The sequence below is a fragment of the Neomonachus schauinslandi genome, chromosome 8, assembly GCF_002201575.2.
Source record: "Neomonachus schauinslandi chromosome 8, ASM220157v2, whole genome shotgun sequence".
NCBI classification, from domain to species: domain Eukaryota; kingdom Metazoa; phylum Chordata; class Mammalia; order Carnivora; family Phocidae; genus Neomonachus; species Neomonachus schauinslandi.
The window spans coordinates 59,116,872-59,138,063 of record NC_058410.1 but is presented as its reverse complement, the minus strand read 5'-3'; the positions used below and the strand labels follow the sequence as shown (position 1 = coordinate 59,138,063).

At 37.8% G+C, this 21,192-nt stretch overlaps 1 pseudogene; it reads right to left on the bottom strand.

Moving 5' to 3' along the window:
• Nucleotides 1-444: 444 nt before the first annotated feature.
• On the bottom strand, nucleotides 445-11,291 carry LOC110583547 (annotated as a pseudogene).
• Nucleotides 11,292-21,192: the final 9,901 nt, after the last annotated feature.

The window sequence follows — 21,192 nt, the reverse complement described above, 5'->3', positions numbered from 1 at the left end:
ATTACCAAATGTGCCCTGACAGGCAAAATCACTTTCAGCTGAAAACCATTGCCTTAAAGAAATTTAAATCTAGTGGGAGACACTGAGGAGTAAATAGATAATGTAAATAATACTGTAAGTGTGGTGAATGGGTAATGCTTTGGGAGAAAAGAAGAAGGATACTTAGCTAAGTTTTAGATCCAGATTGGGGTACAGAGAGGGTTGTTGGAGAAATCTGGATTCATTTTGAAGTACTGTTGACCCTTGAATAACACAGATTTGAATGTGCAAATCCACTTGTATGTGGATTTTTTTTTTCCTGCAGAAACCTTTATTTCCATTTGGCCAGGGCTTGGAGAGGGCTCCAGGTGGTTAAAAAGCTGCCTAATGGCTGCAGGGAGAGGGTTAGGCAGAAGCCTTGACATCAGGGCAATGCCAGATGGGCTTGCTGGGTTCTGGAGATGCCTAGTAGTGCTTAAGGGTGAGCATTTTGAAGAGATACTCACCCAGCCCAGACTGGGAGCCAGCTACCTGGTAGAGATTAGTCAGGTGGTTGCTATCTTCTTGATGAGTTTCACTGCCTCATCTAGGAAGTGGGTCTCCAGAAAGTCATAAGGATAGGGTCTGCACTGGCAGAACCCAGGGCATGCAGCTCCAAAAGGGCCTAGTTGAGGTCCTTCTCCAGGGCCATGGTAGATTCCATGGCTTCTGCAGTTTTACTCACTCATCTTGGGATGGCTTATGCACATCCTGAAAGAGGGTGAAGTTGCTGCTTCGATTTTGCTTGGTGCCATTGTACTTCTCTTCAGCCAACTCCAGAAGTGGCCCATGCCCTCGAGAGCCACACTGTCACTATGGAAATAGAAGCCCAGAGAGAGGTAGGTGTAGGAGACCCACAGATGCTTACTGATGGGTGGTTGATGGTGGCCTTCACCTCAGTGGAATAATTCTGATGAATCTGAGAGCTCACAGTTGATTGGCAATAAGGAGCTAAGCTCAAAAAATGGTGTTGGCTGGTCCTGAGGTAGAGGATGGCTGAGAAGACGGTTCCAAAAGTTGCAACTGGGAGAGAGGTTGGAGTGTGGTAGGAGGCTGGAAGAAGGGGTGTCCCTGAGTCTGTTCTGTTTGAACACTGTTGAAGCAAGAGGCTGATTCCTGGGTCCACTGGGACCACTGCCTATACACAGAGTTTTTACAGTATAGTACTATAATTGTATTTTCTCTTCCTTTTGATTTTCTTAATAACATTTTCTTTTCTCTAGCTTACTTTATTGTAAGAACACAGTATATAATACATACAACATACAAAATGTGTGTTAATTGACTTTATGTTATTGGCAAGTCTTCTGGTCAACACTAGGCTATTAGTAGTTAAGTTTTGGGGAAGTCAAAAGTTATACACACAAATTTGACTGCACAGGCCTAACCAGAGCCCCTAACCCTGGCGTGGTTCAAGGACCTACTGTATCCGTCAGTGGGATTTAGCATCTTCACAAGTGAGAGTTACTATGTACAGTACGTGTAGCAAGAAGTGGCATGAGATCTAAAAACAGACTGTCCAGGTCCAAACCCCAGTTCCACCATTACTAGTGTGGTGAGTTTGGATAAGTTACTTTTGCCCTTGATATTCCCTCAGGGGAAAGTTATTAGAGTACCTCCTTTAAAGGTTGTTATGCATGTAGAATTAGGGAAACATGTGACATATTTAGATCAATGCCTGTATAATAAGCATTCACTAGATACAGGATACCAGTATTGTTCTTGTCTTTGTTGTTAATAATTTTGCAGAAATTCCCTCATTAGGTTTATTCTGACTGCTGTTGTTGCACTGAAGCCAAAAGTGTGCAGATATTAAATCCTCTAGCTCAAAGTTACATAGTCATATTTGGGGGTGTATCTGGGGGTGTGCTTAGGTTCTCAGCGGCATGAACTTCCCAACAGGAAAGCCATTTAGAAAGGAGCATTTGCCAGAGCTTTCAGCTGAGGATCCTGGCTGTAGGAAGAAACCTGTGAGAGTCACTGAAAGGATGCTCATTTTAAAGGAATGCTATTATTTTTCTTATATACTCCTAAAATAGACAGGTTAAAGAAGCATTCTAAGGAAACTGAAAATTGCTAATGAAGTCCTGAAGATCAAATTAAAAGGAGAAATTCAGAGACTCATTAAGCACATATACTGGTGAGACTTAACCATAGTCTTCAGGACCTCTATAATCACGGAGCCGGACAATATCCACCTCATACTCACTTAACCAAATAAGCCTTTTTTTTTTTTTTTTTTTTAAAGAGTCCATTTATTTATTCATGAGAGACAGAGAGAGGGAGAGAGAGGCAGAGGGAGAAGCAGGCTCCCAAGGAGCAGAGAGCCCGATGCGGGACTCGATCCCAGGACCCTGGGATCATGACCTGAGCCGAAGGCAGACGCTTAACCATCTGAGCCACCCAGGCGCCCCCAAATAAGCCTTTTGAGTATTTCTGGCTCTGTGGCTTTTAGCTGTAATGCGGCCAATTACTATTAGAGACCAAAGGAGATCTATCTCTCTTTTGTGACTAAGATCTATGAATTTTTACAACAAGCAGTTTTATACCCAGGAGCTACTCACTTTCATTTTCTATTTATAGTTCTTAAACCACTATTTTACTACTGTCTATAGGATACTGCCTAAAGACAGTAGTAAAGTAGGTGAATTTTTTCCAATGAATAGTAGGTCTTTCAAATATGATCCATTATGGAAATGATCTTCATCAGTTTGGTGTCACCATTGGTGACATCTGGTAGTCAATGATTCTGAAAGATTGGACATTCTTGCAGTGGGTTATTCTTGTTTATCTCATGGTCTAATGAAGTTCATGGAAGAGCTACATTATTTTAACAAAAGAGGACAGACACATTAACTATTTTGGATATTAACAATATTATTCTATGGTATAAAAATAGTATTGCCCAGAAATAACTCTGGAAGATCATAAGGAGCTGAATCCAATCTCAGCTCCTAGGGTTACTTTCCCAAGAGAATCATGAATTTGTATTCCCAGATGGAGGGGCTACAACTTCCTATGAGCTCAAGGTCCCCAGGAACTGCCTTTCCTAAACTACTCCTATATACTATTAACAATTCCAGAATTCTCAGCTTGAGGTCTGTGCTGTTCAAAACAGTAGCCATTAGCTACAGATGGCTGTAGAGCATTTGAAATGAGGCTAGTCTGAATTGAGATTGCTGAAAGTTTAATACACACTGTATTTTATAGAGTTTTCATGAAAAAATACCTCAGTAATAATTTATTTTCCATTGGGTACATGCTGAAATGATATTGGTATTTTGGAAATGCCAAGTTAAATAAAATATATTATTAAAATTAATTTTATCTGTTTTTCTCAATGTAGCCACTTAGACAATTTAAAATTATATATGGGGTGTGCATTAAATTTCGATAGGATAATAGTGCTCTAAGCAATCTGTTTATTTTTTTTACCAATAATGTTACTTTCACCTTGTCCTAGAAGAAGGACCCAGAGTGCATGTTCAGCAGGGAGCCTTGGTGTTGGCACACTTTCTGAGTGAGATTTGTGTCTTTTCTTGTGCTGACTTTTGTGTATCATCTTGATCCTTTCAAGTTCCTCCCCCCTTTTCTTCCCCTTTATTCCTTTTCATCTTTTTAAAAGAAAGTAGATTGAGAGTAGTCTTTATTCTAAGGCCTGTTTAGTTCTGCTGCTAAGGTATGACCCTTCTGGGATCTTACTGAATGCTCTGGATAATCAAAAGAGCTTCTTTACGCTGACTGGTTGGAACTAGAATGTCTCCTAGCCTGCACGAGCTTTGGAATTGCTCAGCTTGTTCTTGATGGCTTTTTGCCTGTGCTTGTCCAGTATTACCCTATCTATACAGAGCTTGTTATTTAGCAGCCAATTCAAGAGGTTCAGACAATATCCACCTCATACTCACTTAACCAAATAAGGATCACTTTTTCTGCATATCTTCCTTTTCTATGCTACTTTGTCCCACTACTGCCAGCCATGTCAGTCACCTCAAACTCTGATTTCTAGTTCCAAATTCAGTGAGACACCCATATTCTGTTTGGTTAAATCTTTCTGTGTTGTAGTCTTAAAAACAACTCCATATGGAATGCTAGGGCTAGTAAGTCCTACCTCATTTATTTTCTCTTTCTCAGGGATCGTAATATAGTGTTGCTTTTATTTTAATGTTTTAAAATAGTTGTTTCATGTAATTTGTCCAGTTTTCTAATTGTTTATGATGGTTGGGCAAGTTCTGTATGTAACTGAAGCAAAATTCAATTAAGAATTTCAATTCGGTGTTTCCTTACCACTTCTTTATTATGTACTCTTATTTTTCTTTAGAATTACCATACATTTTACAACATGCATTCTTGAATTGTAATGTGTAGTATAAACTTACTGTTTTATCATTTCCTGGACAATGCAAGAAACTTAGAACATTTTATTTAACCTCCCCTAGATTTTTGTATTATTTTTGTCCTATGTTTATATATACATACACACACACGTATACACATATGTTTATACGTATATATGTTTATATATATAACCTCAAGCCATAATTTTTAATTCTGCCAATTTTTATTTAGATTTACCTACACATTTATCCTCATTCTCATTCCTTTTGTCATTTCCATGCTTCCATTAATTTATTCTGCCTGAAAATCCCGTTTGGTGTCTCTTGTAGCAGAGGTCTAGTGAAGTGTTATTCTCTCAGCTTTATTTGATCACGTTTTTATTTCACCTTCATTTTTTAATTTTTAAAATTATTTTTAAAGATTTTATTTATTTATTTGACAGAGAGAGAGACAGTGAGAGAGGGAACACAAGCAGGGGGTGTGGGGGAGGGAGAAGCAGGCTTCCCGCCGAGCAGGGAGCCCGCCCGACGCGGGGCTCGATCCCAGGACCCCGGGATCATGATCTGGGGCAGACGCTTAACGACCGAGCCACCCAGGCGTCCCCTATTCACCTTCATTTTTTAATACGGCTGGAGATACAATTCTAGTTTGGCAAGGTTTCCCCCCCACCCACTTTTTGTAGATACTTTTTGGCTTCTATTTTTTTTGTTTGTTTAAAAGTCAGCTTCAGTTTTATTGTTGAATCTTTGGAAATAATGTGTCCTGCTCTCTCTTGTTTTTTTTTTTTTTTAAAGATTTTATTTATTTATTTGAGAGAGAGAGAATGAGAGACAGAGAGCATGAGAGGGAGGAGGGTCAGAGGGAGAAGCAGACTCCCTGCCGAGCAGACTCCCTGCCCGACGCGGGCCTCAATCCTGGGACTCCAGGATCATGACCTGAGCCAAAGGCAGTCGCTTAACCAACTGAGCCACCCAGGCGCTCTGCTCTCTCTTGTTTTTAAGACTGACTTCATCTTTTGTTTTCTACATTTTGCTATGGTATGTCTAGATGTGGTTTTTTTTTGCCTTTAAACTGCTCAGAAATTATAGTGCATCTTGTATCTGTGCTTAATATTTTTCATTAGTTTTAGAAGATTATTGGTTATTAGCTGTTGAAATATTGCTTTTGCTCCATTCCTCAATCCTTTCATGTTGAAACTTCAAGGTATGTTAGACAATTTTTCCCAAGCCCCAAAGTTTCCTTAGGCAGTGTTTTATATTTTCCATATTTTTTCCTTTTTCTTCTTTAGTTACTTCCATTGTGAATTACAATTTGTGGAGATAATTTGAGGCTTGAAATGATGATCTCTTCCTCCTGAGAAAATTTACTTTTGCTTTTGGTAGGCAATTAGGGCAGGGTGGTTCACTCTAATCTAAACAAAGATTGAGCTGATTTGATGCCGGGAGTGAGCCTTTGTGAACACTCACTCTAGACATAGGGTATAGTCCTTTGGGTGTTTTCCCAAATGAAGGCCTTCAGTATTTTAACGGGTATCTCCCTTCTCCATGCAGGGCCTGGTCATAATTTTTGTTCCCCAAACCCTGTGAAACTGCTGAGTGCTTTGCTAAGCTTCCAACCTCTCAGCTGAAGCTTTCAAACTGGCTAATGCCTCCAGGTTAAGAGAGGTTCCCAATATTTTCTTCAACTCTCTGAGCTTCCTTTTTTTTTTTTTTCTTTTTTCTGGAATTGTATTCGCATAAGTGTTTGCTTTGGTAGCTCTCCAGTGCCTTCAAAAAGATGTTTATTCCTGTTCTTCAGGTTATTCTTAGTGGTGTGTCAGTCCTGAACAATTAGTTCATCATTTGTTGGAAAAGGTGACTCCTCATGGTTTGGAATTAGAAGGGCAAAGTATAGAAGATGTCTTTCTCACCAACTAGAAAGTAAGTTTCATGAGGGCTGTCTCTTGCCTTGAGCTCTCCTGGATTGTTATTAATTATTCAGATTGACCATACTTTTTCCTGCCTTGGAGCCACTGCATTTGCTGTTTCCTCTCTGTGGAACATTCTCTTTGCCTCTCTTTATCTAACAAACTCACACCAATATTATGGGTCTTAGCTTACACATCATTTCACAGAAAGACCTTTCCTCACTTCCTGAACTAGGTTAGAATCTGTATTTTTCTTACAGTAATTTGCCCACTCAGAATTATTAGATTAATTATAATTTAATGTGTGTCTTACACAGACAGAAATTAAGTCTGCTTCCTCAGACTGTGCTAGCACAGTGCGTATCACATAGTAGATGCTCTCAAAATAAATGAAATCTGCACTGGGATGCCTTAAGCTAGATTAATATTTCCAAAATGTAGTCTGTGAAAAGGGTTCCAAGTTCAAATAACTTATGGAAACAGTTAATGCCCACTGCAGCATTAGCATATTAACAAATCTTAGAAATTTCGTTATAAATATAGCTGTTTGACTTTGCTTTTTCCTGAGTTTAAAAAAATAAAACAGAAAAACAAAAACTCTGACTATTCTGCAGAATGTACTTCAAAGATAATTTGGTTACATACTTTCTAGAAATGTAAACTCAGAGAGTTTTTAGATTTTAGGAAAAAAATAAACTTCATCCAGGAATGAGTCAATATATTGCAAATTCTGGGTGAGTGAAATCAAAAGCAAAGAGATCTACGGGACAACTCCATGACAGCAGTATTTACAGGACTGGAGTTCAGTTGACATGGACAAAAGATTTCCTGCCTGTGGGTGATTACAACCTGTATGTTCTACAAATGGCATGAGACAGAGAGGTTTCAAGCACTGATCTCAAAGGACTGTCATCATGAACTGAAAGACTATATACTGAAATGACTGTTCCAGTCACACGTGATCTTCTGCAGTCAGGCAGACCCAGCAAATATGTTACATTTCCCAGATTTGTGCTAATAGTTAACTAGTCCTTGCATCAAAGATGAGTGATGTGAAAAATCAAATCAGGGAAGCACCATTTCAACTAGCAAATAAAACAATTTTCAGAGAATACCCGGTGGTTAATTGTAAATTGAAAATTATTTGTTTCATCATGAAGCAAGTAATAACTAATTTACCTTTATTCCTATTGGCTTTCCCTCTTCCTTGCTTTTCCTCAAGCTCCTTCCTTTATTTAATGAATTTGGAAATAATTGCTAGAAACACTCCCTGACTATACTCCACATCTGCATAACTGTTTCTTCCCTAGCCCTTTGGCTGTTTTTCTCCTGTTTTGAAATATATTTGCCTCTTAAGATTCATGCTGAATTTCCTCTCCTGCCCTGCTTCCCTCTCAAGTTTCACTCCTCCCTTCTTTCTCTCAATCCTCATGGTTCTTTCTCTCTTCATCATAAAAATATTGTTGAACTATTTTCAGAAATGGTGATACCTTTAATGCAGAATAGAATTGTGGGGCATGTAAAATTGATGTGGCGCATAGTCAGGACAGCAAAATCAAGCTGAACACTGAAAAAACTATAATGGAATTAATCTGAGCCACACTTTTTCATTAACTCCCATTTGCCATAGAATATACCCTTTACAATTCCCAGCTATATCTTACAGAATGTCAGATGTGCTTTTTCTTCACTATTACCCAATGCTTGCTGGCTTTTGACTTCACCAGAATCAATTTCTATCAAGTATTGTCATGCAGAGTTTGAGATGTAGAGATCCACACTATGCAACATTCATCACCCATACGGATGACTCTCAAATCTGAGTTTTCATCCATGACAACTGGACTATCTTTTGGACATGTTCTCATTATACCAGTAGTATCTCAAGTTCATTATGTCCAAACCTTAACTGAATATCCATAATACCCTAGCTCAGTACTGGGCATATTACAGGCACTCAAAAAATTATAGTTTTCTTCTTGTATCAAACCTGCTTGTTCTCATGATTCTCTCCATTTTTTTAAAAATGAAAGTTACTATATTCTTAGTCAACTACACTTAAAAAGCCAGTATATTTCTTCTAGTTTATCTTTTTCTCCCCATTTTTTCTTTCAACAAATATTTAACTGTTATGTTTTTTAGAACCTATTTTGGTTGACAGTAATTAGGAGGACACAGTTACACCATCTATAAATTTGCAGTGTAATGGAGAGCCTGGCAGAGAAATAAATAATGTGTGACAAGTAGAGAGTTAAGTGTAGGTAGTATAAGAGTGTAGAAGAGGACAGGAATCCAGGTTTGGGGAATAACAGAAGATTCTCTAAAGGAGATGGCAAGTGTCCTGGGTTATTAAACACAAGTACAAATTATCCCTGAGAAAATTAAGGATGTAAAAGGTGTCAGGAAGGGTTTCTCAGGAACTGGAAGCAAATGTGTCAAGTGAACACACTCCACCCAGCTTTAGGAGGGGCAGAGGTTGGGGAGATGAACTGTGGAGCACTCAGGTCAAAATGGCTCTTATATACCAAGTTTAAGGACACATCTCAAGGGCAGAGTACCAATGAATGGTTGGTGTTGATGGCTGTGTGACCAGTTCTGGCCAACGGGCTGTGAGGGAGGGTGATAGTGAAAAGCTATTTGGATTGTGCTACTTTTCACTCTTTCTTTTCCTATTATATCAGGTGAAAAAGTGAGCTATTTCAGATGGTGCAGTTGCAGGAATGTGGAGATCCCTACCAGCCTGTGTTGTTGAATCATCATACAAATATTATTTACCCTGGAGGGTTGTTCTGACCTGGAACAGAGAAACTGGCTGAGATTTTGTGGTTGTCTGTTATTGAGAAGGACATTGGCTGTTTTGATTGATACTCATTCATGGAAAATCTTTCTTTATACGCAACTAATTTGCCACCCCTTCTCAACCATCATCACATAATAATTCATAGTAAGTGTTACTATATAAAACTGTCTTTCATTTGTTTATTATTTATTGTCTATATTTCTTTCCTAGAATAGAAATTCTGCAAAGCAAACACCTATATCTCTTGTTCACCTTTGTATTCCAGAGTCTAGGTCAATGTCTGGTACATAACATGAAAAATACCATTTTGAACTGAGAACAGTTTTGCAGAAAAAGTGAGCAGAGGGCACAAGACTCAGCCATTTTATGAACTGCTTACAGAAAGAAAAATTTGATTTTATTTCTTATGTATTATGCACATTGGGAGGAGAGAGTGGAAAGTATTTATATAGATGATTTCAGTCAGAGAAAGAGAGACCTGAGCACCTATTTGGGTGTGAAGATAACAGTAAAGGAGCTCAGAATTCAATTAACTTGAATCATTGCTGTTGTCATTACTGGTATCACACCTTGTGATAGTAATAACTTATGGTGGCAGATTTGGGGACTTCTCCTGGTAGTTTATGGTTTGTGTGTGCATCTTTCAGAAGGACCTTTTGTTATTTGTTTCGCACAAGTACATTTCATTCCTGATCTGTTACTGCTAGGACTTCTGCCCTTCTTGCTCTTATTGATTTTTTCAAATTAAGATATAAAGTTACCATGACAGATAGCAATGCCTTGTATCTGGAGACTAGATGATGCTAAATAATGAAATGTCATAGTTTCTGACTCATGAACCATGAATTTTGGAGCAAAATATGAGGTCACTAAGCAGAACTAATTAGTGGCATGCCAATGACCACTAAGACAATAGGATGAATGCTCATTGAAACAATAAGTCTATAGGAAATGTTAAAATTTAGCCATAAAATTCTAATAAATTTAGTCTTCTCTTGCTGGTATATTTTCAGGGATTACAAAGTATTTTCTTAACTTTCTTTGCTGAACTTGAGTTCTTGTTGATGATACATTATTGTGTCATATAGAATTGGGTTTGGGTTTTGTCTCTTTCATTTGCCTGTATGACACTGGTCAAGTTTTTGAACTTTATAATTATCCATAGTTGTAAAATAGGGACTAATAAATTGTTAAATTAGGTTGTGTTAGGAATTAAATGACTGTTTCTGTTTTCCCAGCAGAGGCATTGACAGCCTTTGTGACAGACTATATTTTTAAGAATGATTGTATAGCGAACAGCCTTGGAAATTAGAGGTAAAATCTCCTTTTGGGGCAGGGGGAGGATTTGTTTGCTGATCAGGATAAAAAGGATAATGTCCCACTCTAAGACAAAGATTGGGGAGGTTTGCTAGCAGACTTTTTAAAAAAGAGTGGAGTTCCCTACACTCTCAGTTGTATGCTTAGGATCTACTTAGGCTGTCCTGCATCACCCCCATGGGATTTGGAGGTGGAGGGGTAAGATGAAGTGATGCAAACATGAGGTTCATGCTGCCTGGGTGATTAACAAGGTCTTTTGTCCCTGACCCAGGAGTCTTGGTTAGACTTCTGCCAGCTTCCAGAAAACTGTGGCAGGCTAATTGTGAGTTTGCAAGGAGGGTAAAATCTTCGTCCCTTCATAGTTCTTGCCACATCTTCCCATGAAAATAATATTATTGGGACGCCTGGGTGGCTCAGTCAGTTAAGCGTCTATGTTCGGCTCAGGTCAGGATCCCAGGGTCTTGGGATCAAGTCCCTCATCGGGCTCTCAGCTCAGTGAGGAGCCTGCTTCTCCCTCTGCCTGCAGCTCCCCCTGCTTGTGCACTCTTTCTCTCTCTGTCAAATAAATAAATAAAATCTTTAAAAAAAGAAAAAAAAAGAATTAAATGACTTGAACTAGTAAAGGGCTTACTACAAGCCTGAACTAAATGATATTAGCAATCACTTTTAGGAAAATATATTTGAAATGGTGCCCAGTGTTTTTCTCTTTTCAGCAATCCAATGGCATTCTTCCATAGGAAGGTAAATGGCAGGATCAATGTCACCTCTCTTCCTGTCAAACAGAAAGAGGAAATAGAGAACTTTTCTGGTACTGGAAAGAGGTTTATTAGATAATAATTCACATATATCTACCTGCCTCTTCGTCTCCATGGATGGAGTATACATCACTATCTCATGCATGTTAGATTTGGTCATGTTACTTGCTTTGGCCTTACAGTTGGGAAAGTACTTGGCCACTGGGAGGCTAACAGATATGACATAAACACAAGCTTGAACGTGATCCTGTCATTAAGCTTGACCTCTTGTACCCCCGGACCCATGAGGGTGAGAAACAGGAGAAGTTGGTTTGGATCCAAACTTCAACGTGGAGCTAAGCCAAATAAGCCTGTCTAGGTTCACCAATCCCCAACTCCTAACTTGCAGATGTATGAATAAATATATATGATGGTTGTTTTAAGCCACTTAATTTTTGGAATGACTTGTTGCACAGTATTACTGTGGCAATAGATGACTGATAAAAAGAAGCAGGAAAAGAAGTTATAAGAAAAGAAAAAGTAAGAGGCAAGTTCTTGGCCATCTTTTTCTTTGGGAGAGAACACTGGAAATGAGAAAAGTCAGGTAAAAATATCACATAGATTTGTATGAATCCACAATTTTTCAGACCAATGCTTCACTTTCTCTTGTATATCCTAGGAAGCTTGCAAACCTCTCAAAGAAGCTGTCTATCTAATGCAGTGTAACATCGAACATGATGTAGGAGCATCAGCTGAGTAGCATCAGTGGATGGAGGTGCTAATTAGGTGGTCCTAAGATTGCTGTTTAAAGTCCTCAGCTTGGATGTGACATTTTGAGGATCTATAATTTCCACATGTTCCAGGGTAGTTAAGAAGTTTTGACAGAACTGGTGGACATGAAGAGGCCTAAGGCAAGAAAAAAAGAGATTGCAGAGTGATAAGAGAATATGAAAGAGATCACTGATTTCAGCCACAGGCTCCAGTGTAATAGCCACCAAGCCAGAAAAGGCCTGCTACATATCAGTAAGTGGCTACTGTGGACACCTGGTAATCAGACAGGATTGGGGATGTCTTAGCATAGCCCAATGAGAATTGCGAAGACAGCACAAGAAGAAACTCTGCGTGTATTCTTATGCTCAACTATATACCCAGATATCACCTTGAGAAAAGGAAAAAAACATTGTGAATCCATTTTTTTTTTGTTTTGTTTTTTAAACATTTTATTTATTTGACAGAGAGAGACAGTGAGAGAGGGAACACAAGTTGGGGGGGAGCAGGAGAGGGAGAAGCAGGCTTCCCGCAGAGCAGGGAGCCCGAAGCGGGATTTGATCCCAGGACTCTGGGATCATGACCTGAGCCAAAGGCAGACACTTAATGACTGAGCCACCCTGTGAATCCATTTGAAAGAATTTAAAAACCCAACAGAATTTATATGAAAAGATATTTTTACTAAACTAGAAGAAACTATTTTCTACTGCCATCATCAGGAATTTGAGCTCTAAAGCGCAAAGATAGGGTCATATTATAGTAAATAAAGGCTTTTTGTTTTTTGCATTCTTTATGATAGCATATATTTTAGCTTCAGTATAGTATTTTTCATCATCATCATCATCATTATTTCTATAAGAAGGATCATCTAGCCAAATTCTTCTAGTAATGCTTGAATCCTCTTAAACACCATCAGAGACAGAACATTTACTATCTCATTCCATTATTGTTTACCTACAAGTACTAGAAGGGCTTTCCTTATATAGAGCTAAAATTTATCTTCCTGGAGCTCATAACCATATAGCATTATTTCTATTCCATGGAATCACATAGAAATTTCTGTTCCCTCTTCCACATGACAGCTAGACATATCTCATAGATAGTAAGAGAGGAAAAAGAACTGAGTGTACAATTTTTAATTTATCCATAGATCTAATCATGTTTCTCATATTCAATTGTAGTTCACACATTTTCAAATGAAAATGTCAAAACTGAGAATTGCCCCAAGTTGGAACAGTGAGTTAAAAAATGTGTACGAAATACAAGATTGGGGAACATTAGCTTGGCAGAAGTATATATATACATAAAGATATACATATATATATATAAAAGAAGACCTGGGAATTTAGTTGACTAAAAGATTAATATAATATTGAAAGAGCAATTATCTTTTTTTTAAGATTTTATTTATTTATTTGACAGAGAGAGAGAGCATAAGCAGGCGGAGCAGCAGAGGGAGAGGAAAGCTACCTGCTGAGCAGGGAGCCCGATGCGGGGCTCGATCCCAGGACCCCAAGATCATGACCTGAGCCTAAGGCAGACACTTAACCGACGAGCCACCCAGGTGCCCCAGAAAGAGCAATTATCTTATGCTGCTTTAATGGACAGTATCCCATATGATGAAAAGTAATTGTTTCAGTGTTTCTATATTGCTAGTATCATACAAAAATCATCTTAATGCCTAATCTTTATTCTTGACTTTCTTCAACTCCTATATCCACTTAAATTCCAACTTCTATTATACCTACTTCCTTAATAACTAATACTTGAATCAGTTCCTTCTTTCCACCCCCACTGCAACTACCTGAGTTTGCACTACCATTATTTTTCTTTTGGGGGTCCTACAATAGTCTTCATGCTGGTCTCTTTTCTCTCAATTGTTTTCTACATCCAAATAAGAATAATCCCACTTAAATGCCAATATGATCTTGTCTCTTTCATGTTTATTCTAAGACACATTGAATCCACTCTTACCACAACTAACCCTAATTTCTTACATCTTTTATGGTGTGAGTTTCTTGTCATGTTGAATGTAATTCTAGTGATTAAAGGTATAAATTTTTCATAGGTAACTTCTTAAACACAAGTCCGGTATTTTATGAGACTCAATCACAAAGAGTGATATTCTTCAGTGCCAGAGGAAGATCTGGCTGTGTTGGACTTAATAAATTATGAATTAAATGTTTGTCTCATGTGGAGGCCTGAATGGACTTTTAAAGGTAATTTTGACTTTATCTGATTTTTACTAACACCCTGGTAAAACTTGATTCAACTACTACATGTGAGATAATATTGCTATTGTTGTTCTCTACCATTTTTATTTTTATATTTAAAGAGATAGAAAAATTATATCTCCTTAACAGTTACCACAAAAATTCATCTCAGAAAGAGAATTATCTTAATTTGAAAACACTTTAAGAAATGTTTGGGCCTGAAGATGAGCTCTTTGAGAAGTAGTTTAAAGCTAGAAAAGATGAAGAGGAGATGGAATCTACTTTATATAATATAATGAAAATAAAATTAGAGTTGAAGTTGGGAAGATTGGTTGAGGAGCAGAGATTTTAGAGCTAATCTGTTACTGCAGCATAGAATAGCCTACGAAGTATTGACTAGTCATTTTAAAATCAGGCAAAGTATGAAAAGCATGAAGGAAAGAAGAAAGCTTTAGAGGAAAAATGAGCAACTTATAAAGTAAATTTCTCCTCTCTCAAGTTACCAAAAATATACAGCAGAGTGACCTCTGGAGCAATCAGGAAGCTGATAAGGTTGATAAATAGTTGTTTTGATAAAAAATGTCAGAGTTTTCATTTTTGGCTGCTAAAATTTTTAATAATAAATTTGTAATCATTATCTAAAAATTTATAACAATATTTTACATATATTATTATATCAAAGAAATGTAACCTATCATGTGATAATTGTTTTTGGCCAAATATGAACACTTTATTATTTGATCCAACCAAAGTATGCAGTTTACTTCAACCTTAGCAAATACCGTGACTCTCAACCTCAACTACCATCATATTTATATGGAAGAGATGAAACTTATGAATGGCTGTGGAGTATTTACTATGTGTTGGATGCTGATGGAATGCTCCCTGTATAATGTACTCTTCACAATAAATCTATACAGTAGCTTTATCTTTGTTTTGCAGTGGAATAAAACTAAGGTTATAGAAGTTAAGCCATGGTGGTGAATCATGTAGTCTTCACACTTGAGTTGAATTCAGGATCCATAACTTTCTAGTGGTAGCATTTGGGGAAGTTATTTAACTTGTCTAATCTTCAGTTTCATATGTATAAAATGGAGGTTATAACTATACTGAAAACATAAGTTGCTTATGGGAGGTTTAATGAGATAACCCATGTAAAGCAGTTAGTATGCTCTTTGGCACTTAGTAAGGCACTCTTTAAAAGTATTTATTTCCTTCTTTTTTTCCCTTCATCTTCTTTTACTTTTACCAAGTCACCAGAGCTAGTGAAAGGGCTTACATTCTTACCTACTTTATTTTGAATTCAAATCCCAGTGCTTTTTGTATTAAGCACCTCTGTTGATTACTTGTGCTACCAACCACACATGACAAGGTACAGAATTTTTTTTTTATCTTATTGGGTAGCTCTATAATATTTTTATTGGGGTATGGTATGAATGTTATTTGTTTGTTTGTTTATTTTTCTGCTCGATGTACTCCCTTAACTTCTTCTGGCAAGAACATCTCTTTTCTTTGAGGATCCACTATTTTCTCCCCACCCTTACATTTGATCTGGTGGGGCTCCAATTTCAGCATCTTGTCGCTTTGACTACAGATGTGAACACAACATCTGTCATAGTATTGTATTCTTCTAGATGCAGTGATGATTCTGACATGTGAACATGTAACTCAAATTGAGATATTGTAATAGAGACTGACTTCATCTTTTGGTGTTTGACTGCTGACAAGCTTTTAGGCCTCACTTCTTCCTTATCCCTCCTGCATCACATCTGAGCAAGCCAAGAAAGCTTAGTGCTTCTCCTTTGGTGTTTTTGGGAGATTCAGACCACATAAGCTCTTGCCCAGGCACAGGAGATCTCACTCTGACCCTACCTCCTAAACACAATAAAAGCCTCAAGCTAGTCTCCTTTCCTTATTCTCTTAAGCCATTTTTTTGACTAGCCTGGCAAGCCTGCCCTGGTCTCCCCAGAAGACCTTATATGTAAGTAATAAGATGTTTCATACTCTCATGGTATATGTGTGTCATGTCATCAGTTTTGACATCTGATCCAAACTTTGGGTAAGGATCCATCCTCCTTCTAAAGAATGACAATAACATATTAAGTGAGTCTCTTATTCCACTGAATTGTGAGTTCTAATGATATGACTCCTGGCTGCCAGTTGCCGTATTTCCTACAACACAGACAGGTCTGAGAGAAGAGCCAACATCCAGAGAGAAGCAGGTCAGTCAGTGAGAGTCTTGATCTACCCCCAACTTCCCAGTTACATGAGCCAGTAAGTCCCCCTTTGTGGCTTAAGTTAATTTGTTGGCTTTAGTAACTTTCAACAAAAAGAATCCTGACTTATAGAAGAGAGAACTTTGTTAGGAAAAAATATCTTACTAGGCTTTAGTATTAAAAGGTAGAACCAAGACCCTGAGAACTGAAGAAAGTTTTAAAACAGGAGATTGAGTTGCTCTCGGTGAGATGAGAAAATATATATGGAATGACTAGTAAGGATCTTAGAGGTGCAATGTGATTCCTTCTCATGATCCCTGCTCATTAGTAAGGTGTCCTATTCTCATTAACAATTTGATGTAGCTTTTGTGGAAATAGATGAAGGGGTTGTTGAATTTCATAGTTTACTGAGGAGGAAGACAGACTCTGCCTATGAGAATGCATGTGGTTTTGTGTTTGTTTGTTTTTGTTGTTGTTGTTTGTTTTGTTTTGTTTTGTTTTACAGAAAACCTAAAGAGTGATTTGGGCTTACACAGGCTATAGAATCAGGATGGGAAATGTGAGACATGGCCCCCGCATTCAACATGGAGGAGCCAATTTCCTTCCTATGGGTCTCTCAGGAATGAATTTTGATAAATGGAAATAACACTAACATTTACTGAATGGGATATGAACTGTGCAAAACAGTAATATTTCCTATGATACTGATCACTTTGGGGTACTTACTGAAAATATTGATTTTGGAGCCCTGCACCCAAATCTGCTGAATTCTATTCCCTGGAGGAGGAGTTCTTGGAATTTGTGTTTTTAATGTGTTCCAGATGATTTTTATCACTAAACAAGTTTTGGAAACACTGCTTTACACAAATACAAGCTTATGTGTGGGTGCTATTTTTATTTCTCATTTTACACATGAAGAAGTTATTGAGGTTGATTAACTTGCTCAAGGTCACAGAACTGGGTGGTGTCAGAAATAAGACTTGAACTTGACCTTGCCAAACACTATAGCTTGAGCACTTAAACTTTTATCCTGCTTCTCCATGAGAATCTATATTAACTGGAATTAATTATTGAGGGAACCCATGGAACTCTAAGTGTTTTATATATTATATCATATCATATCATATCATATCATATATTATTATGTTATTTTACATATATATGATATATATTTATAAATCCTGTAATATTGGATTTTTAAATTTCTCATATCTGAAAAACAGGGCATACCCATAAACCAAAAAAAGCAGACATTTCAGGTCTAGATATCTTGCCCCCTTAATATCAAGAGAAGTGTAACACATGCTCATAGTTGCTAAATTATAATGGATCTTAGAAACTAAGAACAAATTGAGTTAGTTTGTTGGTGCCTGGAAAGATAGATTTGGCCATTTGCAGGAAAAATGCCCTATCATCTTTTGGGATGGCTTTGGTGAGGTATAGGTTAACTTCTAGCTTGAGAGTCAATCAGTGATGATGCTGTGAAAAACAGCATAAACACAAACATCCTGAAGCACGAATATGTCACCTTGGTAATGACAGGTAATTCTTGAAAGTAGAAATGTGAGTGGACAATCTTTAGTGATAAAAACCCGAAGGTAAGAAGAATTTGCCACTCAGAAAGAAAAACAGAAGATTCAATTTCTAGGTAATTCTTTTTTTTTAATTTAGACTTATTTTTTATACTTATTTATTATTATTATTATGTTATGTTAATCATCATACATTACATCATTAGTTTTTGATGTAGTGTTCCATGATTCATTGTTTGCATATAACACCCAGTGCTCCATGCAATTCTAAAGGAGAAGTTGTTGAAGTCCGAAATAGGGTGTGGAAGTCACACTGAGAAGTCGGTGATTGCTAGAGCTCCATGTGCAGCCAGAGAGCTGCAGTCACTGGTCTGAGATCTTCCTAGCTTTCCAGTAGAACCTGTAGGTATTCATAAGGGATGGTGGGAGCCTTGAATGATCAAAAGATGTTGGTTTGAGAAGACATCAGATCAGTAAGCTAGCTAACTTTGGGTGTTACAGTTGATTATACAATTAGAATGCAGTGAGTAGCCCAAGCCAGCAGACAGCATAGCAGCAAAGTGACCCCATCAACACACCAGCTACTGTGTGGTCAAATCATATCAGTGAATGGCAGTATTACAAGACTCCACACCTGCCTACATGGGAAGATATGTTTTTTCTTTGGGAACTGTTAGGGGTTGAATTGTTTCTCCAAAATTTATATGTTGAAGTTCTATCCCCCACCCCTAACCCAGCTCCATACCCTAGAATGTGGCCTTATTTGGAAATAGGGTCATTGAAGATATAATTAGTTAAGATGAGGTCATACTGGAGTAGAGTGCACCCCTAATCCAATATAATTAGTGTCCTTACAAAGAGGAGAAATTTGGACACAGACACACACAGGAAGAACACCATATGAAGAAGAAGGCAGAGATCAAGGTGATGCAGCCCATTTGCAGGAAACACCAAAGATTGCCCAGGAACACCAAAGATTGACATCAAAACTACCAGAAGCTAGGAGAAGAGAATAGAACAGAACCTCCCTCACAGCCTTCAGAGATAATCCTAAAATTTGTATGAAACCAGAAAAGACCCCGAATAGCCAGAGGAATGTTGAAAAAGAAAAGCAAAGCTGGTGGCATCACAATTCTGGACTTTAAGCTCTATTACAAAGCTATAATCATCAAGATAGTATGATACTGGCACAAAAACAGACACATGGATCAATGGAACAGAATAGAGAGCCCAGAAAAGGACCCTCAACTCTCTATGGTCAACTAATCTTCGACAAAGCAGGAAAGAATGTCCAATGGAAAAAAGACAGTCTCTTCAACAAATGGTGTTGGGAAAATTGGACAGCCACATGCAGAAGAATGAAACAGTACCGTTTCCTTACACCACACACAAAAATAGACTCAAAATGTTTGAAAGACTTAAATGTGAGACAGGAATCCATCCAAATCCTTGAGGAGAACACAGGCAGCAACCTCTTCGACCTCAGCCACAGCAACTTCTTCCTAGAAACATCGCCAAAGGCAAGGGAAGCAAGGGCAAAAATGAATTATTGGGACTTCATCAAGATAAAAAACTACCGCACAGCAAAGGAAACAGTCAACAAAACCAAAAGACAACCGACAGAACGGGAGAATATAATAGCAAGTGACATATCAGATAAAGGTCTAGTATCCAAAATCTATAAAGAACTTATCAAACTCAACATCCAAAGAACAAATAATCTAATCAAGAAATGGGCAGAAGACGTGAACAGACATTTCTGCAAAGAAGACATCCAAATGGCCAACAGACACATGAAAAAGTGTACAACATCACTCGGCATCAGGGAAATACAAATCAAAACCACAATGAGATACCACCTCACATCAGTCAGAATGGAGAAAATTAACAAGTCAGGAAATGACAGATGTTGGCGAGGATGTGGAGAAAGGGGAACCCTCCTACGCTGTGTGTGGGAATGCAAGCTGGTGCAGCCACTCTGGAAAACAGTATAGAGGTTCATCAAAAAGTTGAAAATAGAGCTACTACATGACCCAGCAATTGCTCTACTGGGTATTTACCCTAAAGATACAAATGTAGTGATCCAAGAGGTACGTGCACCCCAATATTTATAGCAGCAATGTCCAGAATAGCCAAACTATGGAAAGAGCTTAGATGTCCATCAACAGATGAATGGATAAAGAAGATGTGGTATATGTATACAATGGAATATTATGCAGCCATCAAAAATTGAAATCTTGCCATTTGCAAAGACATGGATAGAACTAGAGGGTATTATGCTAAGTGAAATAAGTCAACTAGAGGAAGACAATTATCATATCATCTCACTGATATGTGAAATTTGAGAAACAAGGCAGAGGATCATGGGGAAGAGAGGAAAAAATGAAATGGGACAAAACCAGAGAGGGAGACAAATCATAAGAGACTCTTAATCTCAGAAAACAAACTGAGGGTTGCTGGAGTGGTGGGGGGTGGGAGGGATGGGGTGGCTGGGTGATAGACATTGGGGAGGGTATGTGCTATGGTGAGTGCTGTGAATTGTATAAGAGTGATGAATCACAGACCTGTACCCCGAAACAAATAATACATTGTATGTTAATAATAATAATAATAATAATAAAAGTAGGTACCAACACTACCAACACCTTGACCTAGGACCCTTAGCCTCCAGAACTGAGAGACAATAAGTATCTGTTATTCTCAGACTCCCAGGTTTTGGTACTTTGCCACAACAGTCCTAGCAAATTAATGCAGAGACTATAAATGACAATGAGAAAAATAAAAAATAAAAATCCTCCTTTGGGGGATTTTGAGAATTGTAGAATATAGTTGGCAGTATGGTATAAGTGAAAAATCAGACAGATCTTGTTTCAAATGTTAGCTTTATCATGTTCTGTGTAGGCCTCCACGAACAAGTTATTTAGCTTCTCTGAGCCTTAATATCTTTATCTAAAAAATTAGGATAGTAATTTGTTTGGTTATTGTAATGATTAAATAATAGTGCTACTATTTTAATTACAGTTTCAAAAGTGTATTTTCTCCCATTCACTGTTTGATATGTGTTATTTCACAACAAACCAGTAAGTTACGGTATTAGTTCCATTTATGAAAAAGAGGTTAGTTTTATGGGTCCAGTAAACACTCTTTTTAAACACAGGCCTGTCATCTAAGCCCAGGGTCACAAACACTACATTTCCCACCTTCCTCGGTTGTCTGCCTAGTGAAGAACATATAATGTCTGTTGTGTTTGCTTTTTATCAGTTTTAAACATATATGTATTCCCACCCCCCACCCCATCTCTGTCTTTCCCTTTCTTTCTCTGTCTATATATATATGTGTGTGTATATATAAAA